Below are 16,981 nucleotides of genomic sequence, written 5' to 3' on the forward strand. Positions count from 1 at the left end.
ATCTTCTGCCATTTATTCATGTACTTATATGGAGAATGAGCTTCATGTAATGAAGGTCTGGATAATCATTTATTAATTGTGTATCTCAACCAATAGACTAAATCACTTATTTCTGTCCTCAAGTCTCAAGCAAGGTATCTGACCTAGAATTGGTACTCAATAAATTTGGGGCACATAAAATTGTTTTAAAATGAAAGCTCTAAGCTTGGGACTTTAAAATTGTAATCTGTTCTGAAAAACTTGAGTTAAAATGAAAAGTAGAAACAGGAACCACATTAACACATACTTAGTTCAATGAATATTCAGACTTTCCTGTAGTGCGATTTGACAGAAAGAGAATATTGGACAAAAATACTCATGTGTATGGAAATGTGGAGTGGGTGGCATCTTTACTGAGTTTTATGTTGTCATCTCTAATTTTTATAGAATGTGAATGTCTCATAATTTCCCATTAGAAAAAAAAAACTATATAATTACTCCATCATCATCCCATGGAATATAAAAGTTTTTCTTATGAAACACTTATAATAAAAGGCAATGCAGAATGCTTACAGTCATTGTTCATCAAATAATTGAATCATCATATTTATAGCCATATCACTGTGAGACTTGTCAAATATACAGTCCTGTTCAACACACCAAAGTAAAACAACAACAACAACAACAACAACAACAACAACAACAACAGACAATCTAAGCCCATTACAAAGTGGCTCACAGTTACCTGGACCCAACTGTATCCAGGGTCAAATGATGTCCCCAAGGAGAACTTAACATCCCACTATTACTCAGAAAGCCCAAAGAGTTAGCATTACTCTCATTTGTTACATTATATCATGATTCCTTTGCATGATCAAGGCAGTTTTTCAAAGATTTAGCTTAACCAAGGAGAAAAGATATTTGTAGAAATGAGTACGAGAAATTTTGGAGAAATTTAATGTCGGAGGAGTTACCTAACTTTTCTGAGAGGCTTCTACTTAAACAAAAAGTTCAACATAATAGTAGTTGAGATTTTTAAATGCCAGAATCAAGGTAAAGCGTATAGCGACATGCCTGCTACTAGGTAAATATTGAATAAATGGTAACTGCTACATTATTATTCCTAGCATTATTAGTACAGTCATACAACTAATTAAATATGACCACAGAGAACTTAGACTCACTCAAATTTTCCCATGCCCTTCCAGTAAAAAAAAACAAAAAAAAAAAAAAAAACAAAACAACAACAAAAAACCTGAAACTATCTCTCTATTACTATAAATTTGTAACATCTATTCACTAAACTAACATTTCAAAAATAATTCTTACAGGGCCAAATTTAGTTCTAAGTTTGCTTAAATCATATTTAGTATCTTCCTGCCTCCAAAGTTTGTTTCTAAAAGGATAGTGGGCATAAAAGTTACCATCGTAGGGTGGGGTCTTAGCAACAAGTACAATATTCAAAATAATCAGTCCCTTAAACACTGTTAAAAATGTATATTATATTATAACTACAGTGTCTACTTTTTTTGAATCAGGATCTAGTAACAATGACCCCACTTCAAATCAGTATCTGTGCAAATAATTGTTTATTGATTATAACTACTGAGCAATATACTAGGGTATTTTTGACATATTCGAAACTCTGAAATACATGCCCTTTTTGTTTGCATATATCCCTGTCACTGTTGCATATGTCACTGTTGAACAGGCATCTGTTGAATGGCAAAACATCTGTACTTCAATTTGATACTTAAATATTTATGGAGATGCATGATTACCTCTTAAGTGAAATAATTTCATTGATTCTCCTTTAGTTTTATTTATAGTTAGGAACTGTAATAAAATAGTGGTTGGACAATTCATTTTATTTCAAAAGATGGAAAGATATTGTAGTGTTTCTTTTGTTTAGTATTGACATCTGTTATGCATGAATTTCTTTGGATTTTTTTTTTTTTTTTTTTTTTGTCTTCTGATTTGGAGTAGAAACTGACAAACTTTGCTTTATCTCCAATGAATTAAGGTGCTTCCATTCATAAGTGCAATTTTGCTCATAATTCTTCCAGAAAGTTGTTTTAGAAGACATAAGAATATTATCAGAAGATAGATTTAGAAACTAGAAACATTATCAGAGGCTATAAAATGACTCACTGATAAACTCCAACTGTGCTTTGCTCCAGGGCAATAATAATTTGGTCATTTTTCAAATTAGTCTAATTCTACTGACTTTTGCTTTGCCTCCAATGGCAGAAGGTGAGGAACTCAGAAATCAGGACAAAGGAAGCTCTATGTGTTTATACACATTATGAAGAGAAATCAAAGGTTATATTTATATCTAAATTGAAAATTAGTTTTATAGAGAAATCTTGGCCTGGAAAATGAAGACTGATTTGAATTTCTTTCAAGGCCTCTAGTCATTTCAGAGATTCACAATGATAGCCTGAGGCAGAGCATTCCCTAACTCTCTGTTTCTATTTCACCACTGAAAATAAAAGACCAACACTGTCAGGCTTCCACCTTAGCTACACCAGAATAATTTTGCAAAAATGAATGTCAATGTGCAATGTGCAAACACATAGTATCAATCTTAAAGGATATATGAATAACCTCTGAATTACTACACTGCATCTAGTTTGCAATAGAAGGAGATGATAAATAATTCACCTACCAGCTTAACAGAGAAGCTACTAGCCAAATGCAATATACGCAGTAATATTACCTATTCTTTTCCTTTGTAATTTGTGGAGAATTGCAGGGATGGGATACCTTCATTTGTCAGTTTGGATGAGACTTTTGGTCTAAAAATTTTGTAACGCAGGCTCTGTGGAAACCAAGCCTGAGGGTTTAGTATTTAGTATCTGAGTATCTAACAACTCAGAACAAAGACTGCATAATGCCCCACCTGATATGAAGTGATGATAGTTGTTTTGGCATTTAGGAAAACTTCAAACAATTAGAGCTTGGCTTCTAATTAATATTTCTGTACCTTGAATGGACTCACTGGTTATAGTTTTGTTGCACAATTTTCCAAATAATTTCCTTTTGGGTTTCTTCTTTGTATTTTTCTTATCATTCATTGTCTTTACTAAGAGTCTAGATACTTAGACTATAAAGGTTTTATTTTTTTTATTGTGAACAAATATGTTAAACAATCACATCCTTCAGTTTTATTTATAGCAGTTAGTTTAGATGCCAGCAGAGAATTAGAGTGATAGATTCAAAGACATTTTAATATTTTATCTAGGACAGGTTTTTAATATTTCCTATTTTCCATCTAGGTATATTTTAAGTGGTTGAATATGTATCATGATCAAGCTAAAATGCCAAAGATTAAGAAGGGGACAACAAAGCACCATTCTAGATTTGAGTGCATCTGAACTTCAAAGTGATTGGATGAGGAATTAAACATTGATTAACAGGAACATTTGTAAGAGTAGAGGACTACCTCAATGGTTTCCCTATGTACTTCCAGATTTTCTACTTGTGAGGTCTCAAGCCACATCCAGATATACTCCAAAATCTCAGTGCTAGGTCCTATGCATTTGCATGGCAAGCTCTTAATATGATGCACAGCCAGGACTGGGAACCACTGGGCTACATTACAACTTAAAAAATCTATTTTTGAGACCAAGTGTTTTATAATAATACACACAGACAATGCTCATGTTATTACCCAGTACAGAATTGGTATAGTTCACTTTGAAGTAGGATAGATCTACTCTGAATTCTGTCAAGGGCATTTATATACTAATGAATTGATAGGACCTTTTTATTATGCAGAGGAATAAGGTTTTTCCAATATATCCTACCATTTTGTTAAATCAGAAAGATTTATGAATCATCCATGAGGACAGACAGCTAGAAAGAGTGTAATAAAATAACACTACATTTATGAAGCAAAATCCACAAGACATGTGAAAAGAGAAAAAAAAAATGTGACTCTCAGTACTAGACAGAATGAGTGAACAAAAAATAAGGAAGAAGATAAAGGATCTAGCCAATATAACCAAGAGGATAGACCTCAAGATTGTACACTGAACTCTACTCCTAAGAACAGAGAATACACATTCTTCTCAGATACCTACAGAATGTTCACAAAAACTGATCACACATTAAATTGTAAAGAAAATATCAGTAACTTCTATAAAGTAAAATATTATGAATAATACCTCATAATTATAAGATAAAAATAAGAAATTATATATATTTAAAATAAGAAATTATATCTATTTAAAAAACAAATAAGGGCCTACTGAAACATTAAAAAAAGACTTTTTTATTAAATAACGGGTAAAAGAGGCATTTATAAATTGAAGTGATAGAATTAAAAGTAAAATATCATAAGGAGTTGTAAATAATAAAAGAAGAAAATGTTCAGAGAATAAGATAATAGAAAAACAGCAGGTCTAGGGAAACCTGGATGGCTCAGCAGTTGAGCATCTGCCTTTGGCTTAGGGCATGATCCCGGAGTCCCAGGATCGAGTCCCGCATTAGACTCTCTGCATGGAACCTGCTTCTCCTCCCTCTGCCTATGTCTCTGCCTCTCTCTCTCTCTCTGTGTCTCTCATGAATAAATAAGTAAAATCTTTTTTTTTAAATCAGGTCTAATTAAAATTGTATTATTATTTTTTAAAAACAAAAGAGAAAAAGCACCAGCTAACCTGATCAAGAAAAAGCAGTGAGAAAGTATAGTAAGAAAATGATGTAATAAAAATTAAAAATAACAAAGGGAAAAAAACATTGAAATAAAAGTGGTTGAAACATGCACACATGCATGCACACACACATGCAACTGTTTTGCAGAACTCTAAATAAATTTGAAAAACTAGATAGACATTGTCAAATTGATTCTATTTAAATTATCAATCTTAAATAGACCTATTTCCATAGAAGAAAACCCCAGCAAGTTATCAAGGAATTACTCTGCAAAAAGCACCAGGCTCTGATGGTTTCACAGGATATATATATATATATATATATATATATATATATATATATATAATATAGAATTCTATGATCACATAGTATAAAATCTCTAGAAATTATTCTAGCATTGAAAAGGAATTAAAAATTCATAATTTGTAATTCCTTTCATGAAATGACTGAAAAATAGTATCTAATGAAATAAAGACAAAGGAACAAAAGAACAATATCATCATAATTAATTCAAGAAAATAAATAAAAGATGAACAAACAGGATCCAATACCAAGAAAACCTCAGAAAATGAATGATAAAGCTATCTCAAAGAACCCAGTAAATAGCATAGTTTAACAACATACGAAAATCCCTTAAGATGTCAATAAGCAAATAGTTAAAGGATAAATTATAGGAAAAAAACCCCATTTACAATAGCAATAAAGAAGATTAAGTACTTAGGACTTGCTTGAATGAGAAATGTGGAATATTTAAAATTTTTAAAAATACTTTTCAAAAACATAAAAATAGACTTGAACAAATGGAAAGACATATCCTGTTCTTGACTAAGACAATTCAACATTATAAAGATGTAGCTTTGCTTAAGTCAATTTATCAACCTAATGAAATCCTAATAAAAACATGTACAAGCTATTTTATGGAATTAGACAAGTTGACACTAAAATTCATTTTAAACACAAACATAAAATGATAGCGAGGAAAGCTTAGGGGAACTAGCCTTACTAAAAATTAAAATATACTAAAAAGCCTCTAAAATTGAAACATGTAGTATTGGCACATGAAAAATGAAATACAACAGTCTAAAAGTTGGCACATGTTAAAAGTGGCATTTCAAATCACCGGAGTAAAGATAAACTTTCAATAAATGGTTCTGGAACAACTAAGTAGTCATTTGGTAATAGTTAAAATTAGATTCATATCTCATAGTATACATCAACGTAAGCACTAAATAAGTTAGGGAACTAAATTTAAAAATTAAACCATATAACTACCAGAGGAAAAGATGAATGAGTACCCTTTTATTGTAGATTAGGAAAAGGCTTTCTAAATATAAATAAAAATCCAGAAAGAATAAAAGAAAAGATCCTAAAAGTTCTCATCACAAGGCAGAAAATTCTTTATAACTATTGATGTTAACTGAACTTACTAGGATAAACATTTCACAATATATGTATGTCAAGTCATTGTACTATACGTTTTAAACTTACAAAGTGTTGTATGTCAATTATATGTCAATAAAACTAGAAGAAAAAAGATCTATAAAATTGAACAATAAAAATATTTTTAAATACGCAGGAGAAAATCTGCAAAGTCAAAGATTCCTGAAAAACCAAAAGAAAATATTCATAATACAAACCAGAGACGAAGGACCAATGTCCAATATATATCAAGAACTTCTAAAAACTGAGGAACAAACATCAAAGCCATAAAAGGTGGGAAAACATTTGAACCAACAATTTTCACAGAAGAATTAAAAAAACCAAAAATATGAAAATATTTGAAGTTAGTTATAATCACGAAAGTGCAAATTAAAAATCTGAAGCATCATTTCTTAGCTTATAGATGAGCAAACATTGATGATACCACATTTTATTCATGAGGATATAGAGAAACAAGTACTCTCAATTATTCCTTGTAAGAATAAAAATTGGTCCAACCCTTGGGAAATAAAATGGGCAATACTTAACAAAACTGCATATATAATTTCCTACTGATTCAGCAATCCAATTTCTAGAACTCTATCTTGATGACAATTCCAACCATTAGAAAATACGAATACACAATGCTATTCATTGCAGTCTGATTTTTAACTGCAAATATTGGAAACAACCTAATCCTCATGTATAAGAAAGTCATTGAATGTATTATGTTAGAGTGCTACAATAGAGTACTATGCAGCTGTATAAAAGAATGAGGAAGCTCTCTATAAACTGAATGCAGGATATAGCAATTTTCACATACTCCTCCTAAATTGATGAAAATTTTTTAAAAAATTAATGAAAAATTAAAATAACCCAGGATAGAAGGTTGAAGATACGAATAACAAATGTTATAAAGGAATAACATAACCATATTGAATAGGATGGAGAAGAAAATAATGAACCAAAGAAACTGTGAAAAAATATTTTTCAATACTGTGAGGCAAAAAAGCATCATATACAATTATTTCACTCTGAGTAGTTAATCAGTTTCTCACAGTTGTAAGGGTTGTCAACTTTGTAGCTACTTGATGTGTGTACCAGGACTGAACATAAAGTAAATGTATTGCAGATAATATAAGCCAGATCTTTCACTGTTGGAGAAAAATGTTACAAACAAGGAAAGGCTGGAGGCTAGAATGAACTGTTATATTAGATTAGAATCAGAGATATCAGTATAAACTCAAAATTGTTCATATATTATATAGACACGGAAATAAATATGGATGATTATCCATACACAGGTTAGTATAGTTACATACATTCTCTAGCTCTATCTATTAAGAGGGTCTAGAAGCAATAATACCCCAGTAGCAACATGGATATCTAGCATCCAGATCTTGGTTTCTAAATACCATTCTCCAGTCAAAGAAACAAGAACTCCCTGGACAAGTAGCTTATTTCAGAGATGAGCAGGAAAAATAAGGCAAATCTGGATTATCTTGTGTTACCAAAAAATAAGAAAGTATTCATAAAAGAAATGGGGGCATTTCAAATAGACATTGTAGCCAGCCTGAAAAAAAATTCCCAATAGCCAAAGCTGGAATAATTTGAACAAAGCACATAATGATATTATTGAATAAAACCCCTAAAATAAATCAGTACCCATATGTTCATACTAATATAAATATGTAATTGAATAAACAAACAAAAGGGATAAGGGACATATCTTGTTTAAAAGAATTCCAATTAATGAATGTGGAAGAATGAGATACAAAATCTCAATAGGCAAACACAACAGTAATAATTGTTACAGACAAGATCCACCAATAAATGTTAAAATCAGTGAGCAAAAGATTAAAGAAAAATAGGAAATTTGATTAGTCTAAATGTACCTTTCCCAAGGTGTATATTAATTATGAAAGGAAATACAATAGACTTACATTGGAAAAATCAGAGCCACAGCACCTTCTTCAAATGATAAACGTTAATACTATCACTAATAAGATACATGACTATCATGTATTCCCTGACATGATGTGTATCACTGAGGACATATCACTTATTCTTGCCCTAAATGTACGACCTCATGAGAAAACATCAGACAAACCCAAATTGAAGGACATTCTATAAAAAACTGACCAGTCCCCTTAAAAGTGTCAGGTCATAAATGAAAAATTAAGATTGAGACACTATAAAATATTGAGGAGAAAAAGAGACCCATCAACAAAAGGTAATATGGTATCCTGAATTTGATATTAATTTCCTAGTTTTGATAATTACATTATAGTTATTTATATAGGTTATTAATATTAGGGGAAACTTTGTGAAGGGTATATATTGTAATCTCTGTGCCATTTTTGCAACTTTTCTGTAGGCCTAAAATTATTTGAAAATAAAAAATAAATTAAAAATTCATTCATTTTTAAAGTCAGGATTTTACTTTTAACTTGACATTGTGATCTGGGCTCTAATCCTAGCATTGATACTAAGAGATGTGACTTGAATCTGTTACTTAACATCTCCGGGCTTCATTCATTCATTTGTTCGACGTACATTTATAATGTAATTGAATAAGATATTCCTAATGATTGTTCTATGTTAATTTTGTACAGTCTAGAAAAAAAAACTGAGAGACTATGGAAAATGTAATTTATAACCTCAATTTCTCTTCATACAATATTCATACACACTAGATATTTTATTCAAGTTTTTCAAATTCATACTTCTCAAGCAAATCTTGTTTCCTTACCAAGTTTGTGCTCTATTGTTTTTTTCTTTATCATTTACTTTTAGGGCAAAAACAAGGCAGCAGAGAGCATAAACTGTTTGAGATCATATATCATCCATTGTAAATATATAATTCTAAAAGACTGTTTTAATTCTTAGAAAGACTAATTAGCCTTTCATCAAATGCCAACTGTGTAAGGCAAAATAGAAGGTGGTGGGGAATACAGAAATGAATAAGCAATAGTCCTAGCTGTAAGGAGCTGACGGTTTAGTCTGAAAGCAACATATATGTAAATGAATATTTGAAAGCCAATGCCAAAGCATTGTGATAGAGATATGTATCATCCCAGACAGGAAGAATCAACTGCTTGGGAGAGTAAGAGAAGAATTTTCAAAAGAGATGTCAGGGTATTGGAAGACCAGCAGACAATTTTCAGGTAGAAAAGAAGGGAAGGATTTTTCATGGTATAGAAGAGTGTGTACAAATTTATTATTTTATGGAAAATGGGTGAGTTTCACACCCAATTGGATCATATGCAAATGATTTAACCACTAAGCTGAAATGGAAGGGACAAACATACCAACTTTTCTCTAAATCTTGTCTTCCTTACCGCTGCTCTCTTGATTGCTTCCTTGTTCTTTTTTCATTATACCATAATTCATCCAAAAACCAAACACCAACAAACAAATCAAAACCAAAACCAAACATAAAACAGGACTTATCCCATGAGCTTTACCTTAACTCTGCAGGCAACCAGGACCAAAAGACTCATGTTTGCTCTAAATGTCAAATTTTACTGTCTAAACATTCACGAGGAAAGCATCTTTAATGTAGAAGATTCTGGATAGACATAAATAAGAAATAGGCTTTACCTTAGAGATATTAAGGGGGGAAAGAGAGTAAAAAAATATATTTTTATAAAAAAATCCACATCTTCAGAAATGACTTCTCCCTATGTACATCCCCAACCAATCCATGTCCCTTTCTGCAGTACATTAATGGAGACCAATGAGATGATTTGTCACTTGGGGCAAAGCACTGGGCAGCTAGCTAGGTATCTTAGGGCAGCTCTCTGAAGTCATCCACCAAAGTAAAATACAAAAAACTCAACAGAGCTCATTAGGAAGCAGGAAAGTTGGCTGGATATTGGATAGACAATTTTCTCACTGCTACCTGTGGGGCCAAGAAAAGATTATGTTTGTCCAATTTCCAGTCCTCCCAAGTAAGTATTTTTATTATCCTTTGCTCAACTGTTAATACTTGATGTGAAAGCAGATTTTGTATTTTTTTAAAAAGAAGCTATACATTGGTGTACATGCATAACTTCAACAATAAAATATTTGTAATGACTAAACTATGTCTGATACTAATTCAGCCCAACATCTGAAAATTCAATTTATTGAATTATTATTCAGTATATATATTATTATTATATTTATTTAAATATATTTCCTTTGATATATGAAGTGGTGGTAACATTAAAAATAGGCATCCTAGAGAGTTCTTGTTTTTATTTTATTTTTTTAAAGATTTTAAATATTTAGTAATGAGAGACAGAGAGAGAGAGAGGCAGAGACACAGGCAGAGAGAGCAGCAGGCTTCATGCAGGGAGCCCAATGTGGGACTCACTCCCAGGATCCTGGGATCCCGCCCTGAGCCAAAGGCAGATGCTCAGCCACTGAGCCACCCAGGAATCCTGAGAGTTCTTGTTTTTCAATGAAATATATAAACTATCATATAAGCAAATAAGAAAAATATCACCTCTAGGTTCAATGCTTAAAGTACTAAAAGCTTCATTTTCAGGTGATTTTACCAAAGATGAAATTGAAATTTATCATTAAACACATAGTTTTTAGGTCTAACATATAGCTCTCAAATCATCCTGCATTTGCATATTACTACAATTGTGTGACAGATGAAGCTTTCGATAACTAAAAGGTAGATAAAACAATTGGTATGGTTCTCAATCATATGCAACAATCACGTAGGAGAAAATGGCATTGTTTGACCATGATATAGAAATCTGGCATTATTCAAACTAGTTTGTACTGAAATTATTATTATTTTTGTCTGAGGCAAGATAATTTCTGAGGAAAACATTTTTCCCCACTAGGCTATAAACTACATTGAGCATTTTAATATACAGATGTGATAGTCCAGGATGGTAAGGCAACAAAAAGGTTAAGATAGTGATTTTTATAGATGCTCATTTCATTTCTCTGTTTTCTTCAATTTACATTTTCACTGATATATAAAATTTCAAAAATTTTATCCTCCAGTAATTTTTTGAAACCCCAGTGTCTATTATTAATCAGAATATTCATTTTAAATGAATTATCATCAACATTTTACCATGGTTATCTGCAAAAATCCTTTAAAAGCAAATTCAATTTATTTTTAAAAATTTATTTAAAAACATTCTGAAAAAAAATAAAAAAATAAAAACATTCTGGATATGATTTAAATAGTGAGTTCAAATAATAACTATCAAACTACATGATAGTCCTTGATACTAAAACAATTTAGTAATTGTTTCTAGATGATTTCTAGAACATAGTTACTGAAATAAAAATTTTATCTCCTTATTTTAGCTCTTCTTCAAAAAATAAATATACATTTAAAACCACAATATATAATTTCTATGTTTTGGTAACTAAACCAAATCAGTTTGTCATTTTTTTTCAATCTTTAAATATATATTATTTCTAAGCCTATAGAGGTTGACTCTGAAGAGAATTTTTGAAAATTTAAAAGCTATGTTTTTAGTCAAGGAATGAATGACCTTGGAGGCCCAATTCGTGGTTTATACATAAAGCTCTTATTGGAATTGAATGTTTTGCTGTTAATTGTGGTAATCATATTTAAAAAGATGGAATTATTTCAAAGGATCAGTAGAGATAGATATTCAATGAGGTGAGTTAGGAAATATTAAATTCTATATAATGTGTCTGCCTTGCAGAAGACCATAATTTTCCTCTCTCAAATTTATTCCACACCTATTTCTGTACACCTTGTAAGGTCTTCCAGAATCTTTCTGCAAGCTTTGTGTGGAGCCATCCTGGGTGCCTTATGTACGTAATATAACTTACAAAACAACCCCAAGAAATGTCTCCTCACAGAAAGTTTCTCCGCAATCAATTTCATGTTCATAACCTGTTGGTGACATCCAATATGCAAGTTGTTTGGGAAAGAACAGACTTCAGGCAGTAGGGTCATAATTTTTGAAAGAAATTCAGGTGAAAGGGAAAGACTCCATAATAGAATTGAAGGAATAACACATTTGGAGATCAGCTAAACAATAGAATTAGCATCAGAAGGAGAAAGAAGATTGCACTATTCTATCTCTGATGTGCAGGATGAACGAGCACAGTGGAAATCTGTCTGGAAATAACCTTAAATCCATGTGAAGAGAAAGTGAATTTCCTTAGGAGACATAGTTTGACACTGTTATGAGAAGGAAATGGCAGTGGGGGGTGGTGAGAGATGATTTTGATCCCTTATTATTTTGGATGGAGAGCATACAGGTTCTCCAGGAATCGCTAGATCAATTGATGGATATTTTTCATCTCTCTATTTTTCTTTTAAAAATCAGGCAATGCTCTATTTTTGTTTTCCTCTACTCAAGAATCTGTGCATCCTTTGCTGTACTTCAACACTCTAATTTCTGAAACCTGGTTCCATTAATCTCAAGTACCCCCACCCAATCATCCATTCTGCCCCCCACCACTACCTTTTTAAGAACTTTTACTTTCAGCTAATTTGTTTCTGATTTGTGTCTTTAGCTAGGTCTTGAAGGCAAAAGAAAAAAAAAATTACACCATCAGGGAGACATGGGTGTTTGAGTATCTGCAATACAAGAGATCCCAGATTGGAAAAAGTAGGATTATTAGGTCGGCATAGATTAGATACTGTGTTTGCCCCCTAATTACTACTCATCTGGAAAAGGTCTATTCTGCTATTAAACTTGACCTCTTGGACTTTGTATAAAGAGATTGGATTAGAGACAATAAGATTTTCCACACTGGAAACTTATTAAATTTTTAAAACATTAAACAGATCAAACTATGTAGTATGAAAATACTTTTAAGCAGGGCAAGATACACTGACACTAATATATCTTAATGAAAAATTGTTTAACTTGACTTGGAACTCTACTTCATGTCTAAACAGCCAAATTAAGCTCAAGGGTTGTTCCAAATGTAAATATTCAGCCCTGTACATAAAAGACAATAATTAAGCTAAATACTGATTTCCTTTCCAAACTTTAAAAATTATACCAGGTTTCATCTGGTATTCCTTTTCCTTAATTTACTAAACAATAGAATTAGCATCAGAAGGAGAAAGAAGATGATTGTGAACACCATCCTGTCTTCTGACAGTAATCAAAATAACCAGTTACTTAGGAAAAGACTGAAAGAAAGTGACAATTGATTCCAGAAAGAAATAGGGGAGTTGAGAATGTATATTTCATCATCTCTCAACTGGAAAGCTGAGAATATTTGAAACTTGGATTTTAAATTAATTGCTTTTTCTTATGTGTACTTATACTATGAGAAGTGAAATGGATCCTTTGAAGTTTTACCCTGGCTTAATTAATGTGCTTATGGTTCCTTGAAGAAATATTTCAAAAGAAAATATAAATGAAAGATAAGCCTGCCATACCCTCCAGTTAATGTTGATGAAAAAACTGAAGAAAGAAACAGTTACTACTTTCCAATATTGTTAGAAACTTGCCACTCTGTTCTGTTTTGACCTCCATGATGACAAGACATTGGATACTTTGATGCCTCTTTCAATGATGTTATATTAGCAAAGAGTAACAACTCAAAAGAACATGCATCCTCTCCAATTTCATTCATATGCACTCCCACATGCACGTTAAGTTCTAAACATCTTCATTTCATTGGAAGTGAGGATATTACTTTTTATTAAACAAATGCTACTAAGTCAGTTCTGTTATTCTTACCAATTTTCAGACAAGAAGAGTAAAGTGAAGAAGGCACTTTTTGGTAACTAGCAAATGGCAAAAGTGGGATTTGAGACTATGCAATCTGACTCTAGTATCCATACTTTTAACAATACTATTCTAGAGGCCCCATATATAGACTCCGAAGGAGGGGTAGTCTTGGTAGCCGCTAGTATTATTTTCTAAAAATATTCTTTTCCCCTAATTCTCTTCAACTTCTTTCTTTTTAGGGGAGAAGAGGAAGGAAGGGTCATGGGTTTTATATATGTGTATATTAATACAATGAAATACTTCAATCATCATACACTTGACTTCTCCTATACAACTAAATCTTCCTTGACTTATGATGGAGTTATGTCCAGATAACTCCATTATAAGTTGAAAATATAAGTTGAAATGCATTTAATACATGTAAATAACCAAACATCATCAGATTAGCCTGGCCTATCCTAATCGTGCTCAGAATGCTTATATTAGTCTACAGTTGGGCAAAATCATTTAACAAAATGGTATTTTGTTTTAACAATACAAGGAGGCCAAAAAGAAGATGGTACAGCTTTTACATCTCAGTTATTAATTGATTTTTGAAGATTTTATTTATTTGAGAGTAAGAGAGAGAGAATGATGTAAGGTGGCAGGGAGCAGAGGGAAAGGGAGTGGGACAAGCAGATTCCATGCCAATCATGGAATCCAATGTAGAACTTGATCCCAGGACCCTGAGATCATGACCTGAGCCAAAACCAAGAGTTAGATGCTTAACCAAGTAAGCTACCCAGGTGCCCCTATTAATTGATTTTTAAATTGTGTTATAATCTAAGTTTTTAAATCTTTGGTGACAGTCTTTCTTCTTTTGTAGAACTAGATATAGCTGCAATGATTCTAAGTTCCTACACAAATAGATCCTCAGAAATTGTCAATTTCATTGGCTGATAATATTACAAAATGAGAATCAGAGTGATTTTTCAGAATATTTATGCTTCAACCAGATGTTATTCCTTTGCAAAGTAACTGAATCATCAAAAGATAAGAGCTCCAGACGCAGCTTAAAGAATCTAATAGTCTTTAAGGAAATGAGCCATGTTGAGAAGGGGAAACTCAGTTAGAGATACAAGTATTCATTTTATAAGGATCATTCATTCATCTATAAATTCAACATGGATTTATTAAGCATCTTTTATTTGCCAGTTCCAGTTCTGCAACAGAAATAGAAATTATGCCAGATATATTATCAGGATAGGTTTCACACAGAGTATCATTTAATGCCTTTGTTGAATTCAGTTACCTTTTTCAACAGGCTCATATGGCAATTAAATGTCCATTTTTCATAGAAAGTTGTTCAGAGATTTTTGCTGGCTTTGATTTATTTTTTTTTCTTTTAAGTATAGCAAAAAATAAAAACAAAACAAACCTACTAGTTTGGTTAACCTACTTTAGTAGCCTATTTTCTATTTTTCACAGCTAGCTTATTAGTGTTTAATATTTTCAACTGAGTTATAATCTTCATGGAAATAGAAATACAGATAAATGTGTTCTAAATAAGGGTACAGAGATGTGTATTCATTACATGAAGGTTGTTAGCTGACTAACTACTCTGATTACAGATTGACTTTTATTATTCCCGGGGAAAGGTAGGCATTAATATGGCCTATGGATAGAATATGTTCTCTGTTTATCTTTTCTTTGCTTGAATCACTTGCCCAATAACTAGCATACATCAGAGACTGGAAGAGCATTCGGTGAAGGCCTATCAGTTAATTTACATTTCCTTTTAATAGACTATTTGGGTTTATTTTGTAATCATAACAATTAATGCAATATTATAGGATAATCTATGTCTCTTTAATCCTTTATGGATTGAATTTTACTTAATTTTTTAACACAACTCAAATGACAAATTTCACAAGCATCAGAATGAAATATTATTTTCTATCGGTGGGCATCAAGGCCTACAGAGAATACAGATAAATAGTTCTGACAGGGCAGGAGAACAATCTTCTACATATGGCAATTTTCTTACTGGGTTTGGGTATCATTGTGGTCCATATTGGCCAGAATGGCCATTTAACTTTCTGTAGTCTAGCGTTGCTTACAAATAAGACAAGGGGAAATTTAAAGAAATATCATATACAACCAAATACTCCCTTCAAAAGAAAACTTATTGATAAATTATTTTTGTAACCATGATTACAACAAAATAGCTACCCTAGACAGAAAATGCTGTACTTCAGTAACATGTTATAATTGGTTAGAAATTTTGTACTTTATCATTTCATGATAAGTCTAGACAAAATAAAAATGTATTTAGCTCTTTCTGTTCATCATAGTTAAATATAAATTCACATTCCCTTAACAACAACAAAAATAATGCTGGGAAAAAATGTTTACCTATTAATGTGCTGCTTCTTGTTCTATATCAAACTAACAAATGAAAAAATGTTTTCAGAATTTAAATATTATATCAAAATAAATTACTATTATTAAAAAAGTCGTATTTACTGTCATTTTCTCCAAATCTTTGTATACCCACCAAAAATAACCTGAGATTTAGACTATTCCAGATAAAAACTCCAAAGCATAAAATAATTTCCAGGAATTAACTTTATCTTAGTAAATATATATGCATAGGTAGGTATAGGTATATGTACATATGTGTATATATATACATATATATATACACACACATATATTGTAGTATAAATATATAATACACTAATAAATACATGTATTATATTCTACTATTTTTTACTTGTGTATCTCTGCAAGTCATGCTAGTCTTGACTAGTGTATTATAATACTTATTTCTGATGACCATGGGATAGCAGCTATATTAAAGCAAACAAAGGGAATTATAAGAAAATAGAAATAAGGACTGATGAACAATAAGTACTGTAAAATCTTCAAGATAAAATTGCTTGAATATCACAGTGAGAAAATAGGTATAGTGTTAACTGAGGAGTAAAAAATCTCAAAACTTCTCGTGGAAAGTTCAATGCATTCTTCATGAGGAAATGGTCATGAAGTTAACATATTTAGACAAGGATACCTAAGTGGAGGCACTTTAAAAATATCCTGAAGTAATTCTGTAGTTGTTTCCTTCCTGATCTCTACCTATTTCTGATGAACTCAATGTAAATAAACATTTGCTTTTTCAAAATCAGCTTCTTCCTCTAAGGTAATTCCTTCTCCTGTTCTCAAATCCAAGCTGTGAACCTGACCTTCTCCATAGTGAG

This window comes from Vulpes vulpes, chromosome 15, assembly GCF_048418805.1.
Source record: "Vulpes vulpes isolate BD-2025 chromosome 15, VulVul3, whole genome shotgun sequence".
Taxonomy (NCBI): Eukaryota; Metazoa; Chordata; class Mammalia; order Carnivora; family Canidae; genus Vulpes; species Vulpes vulpes.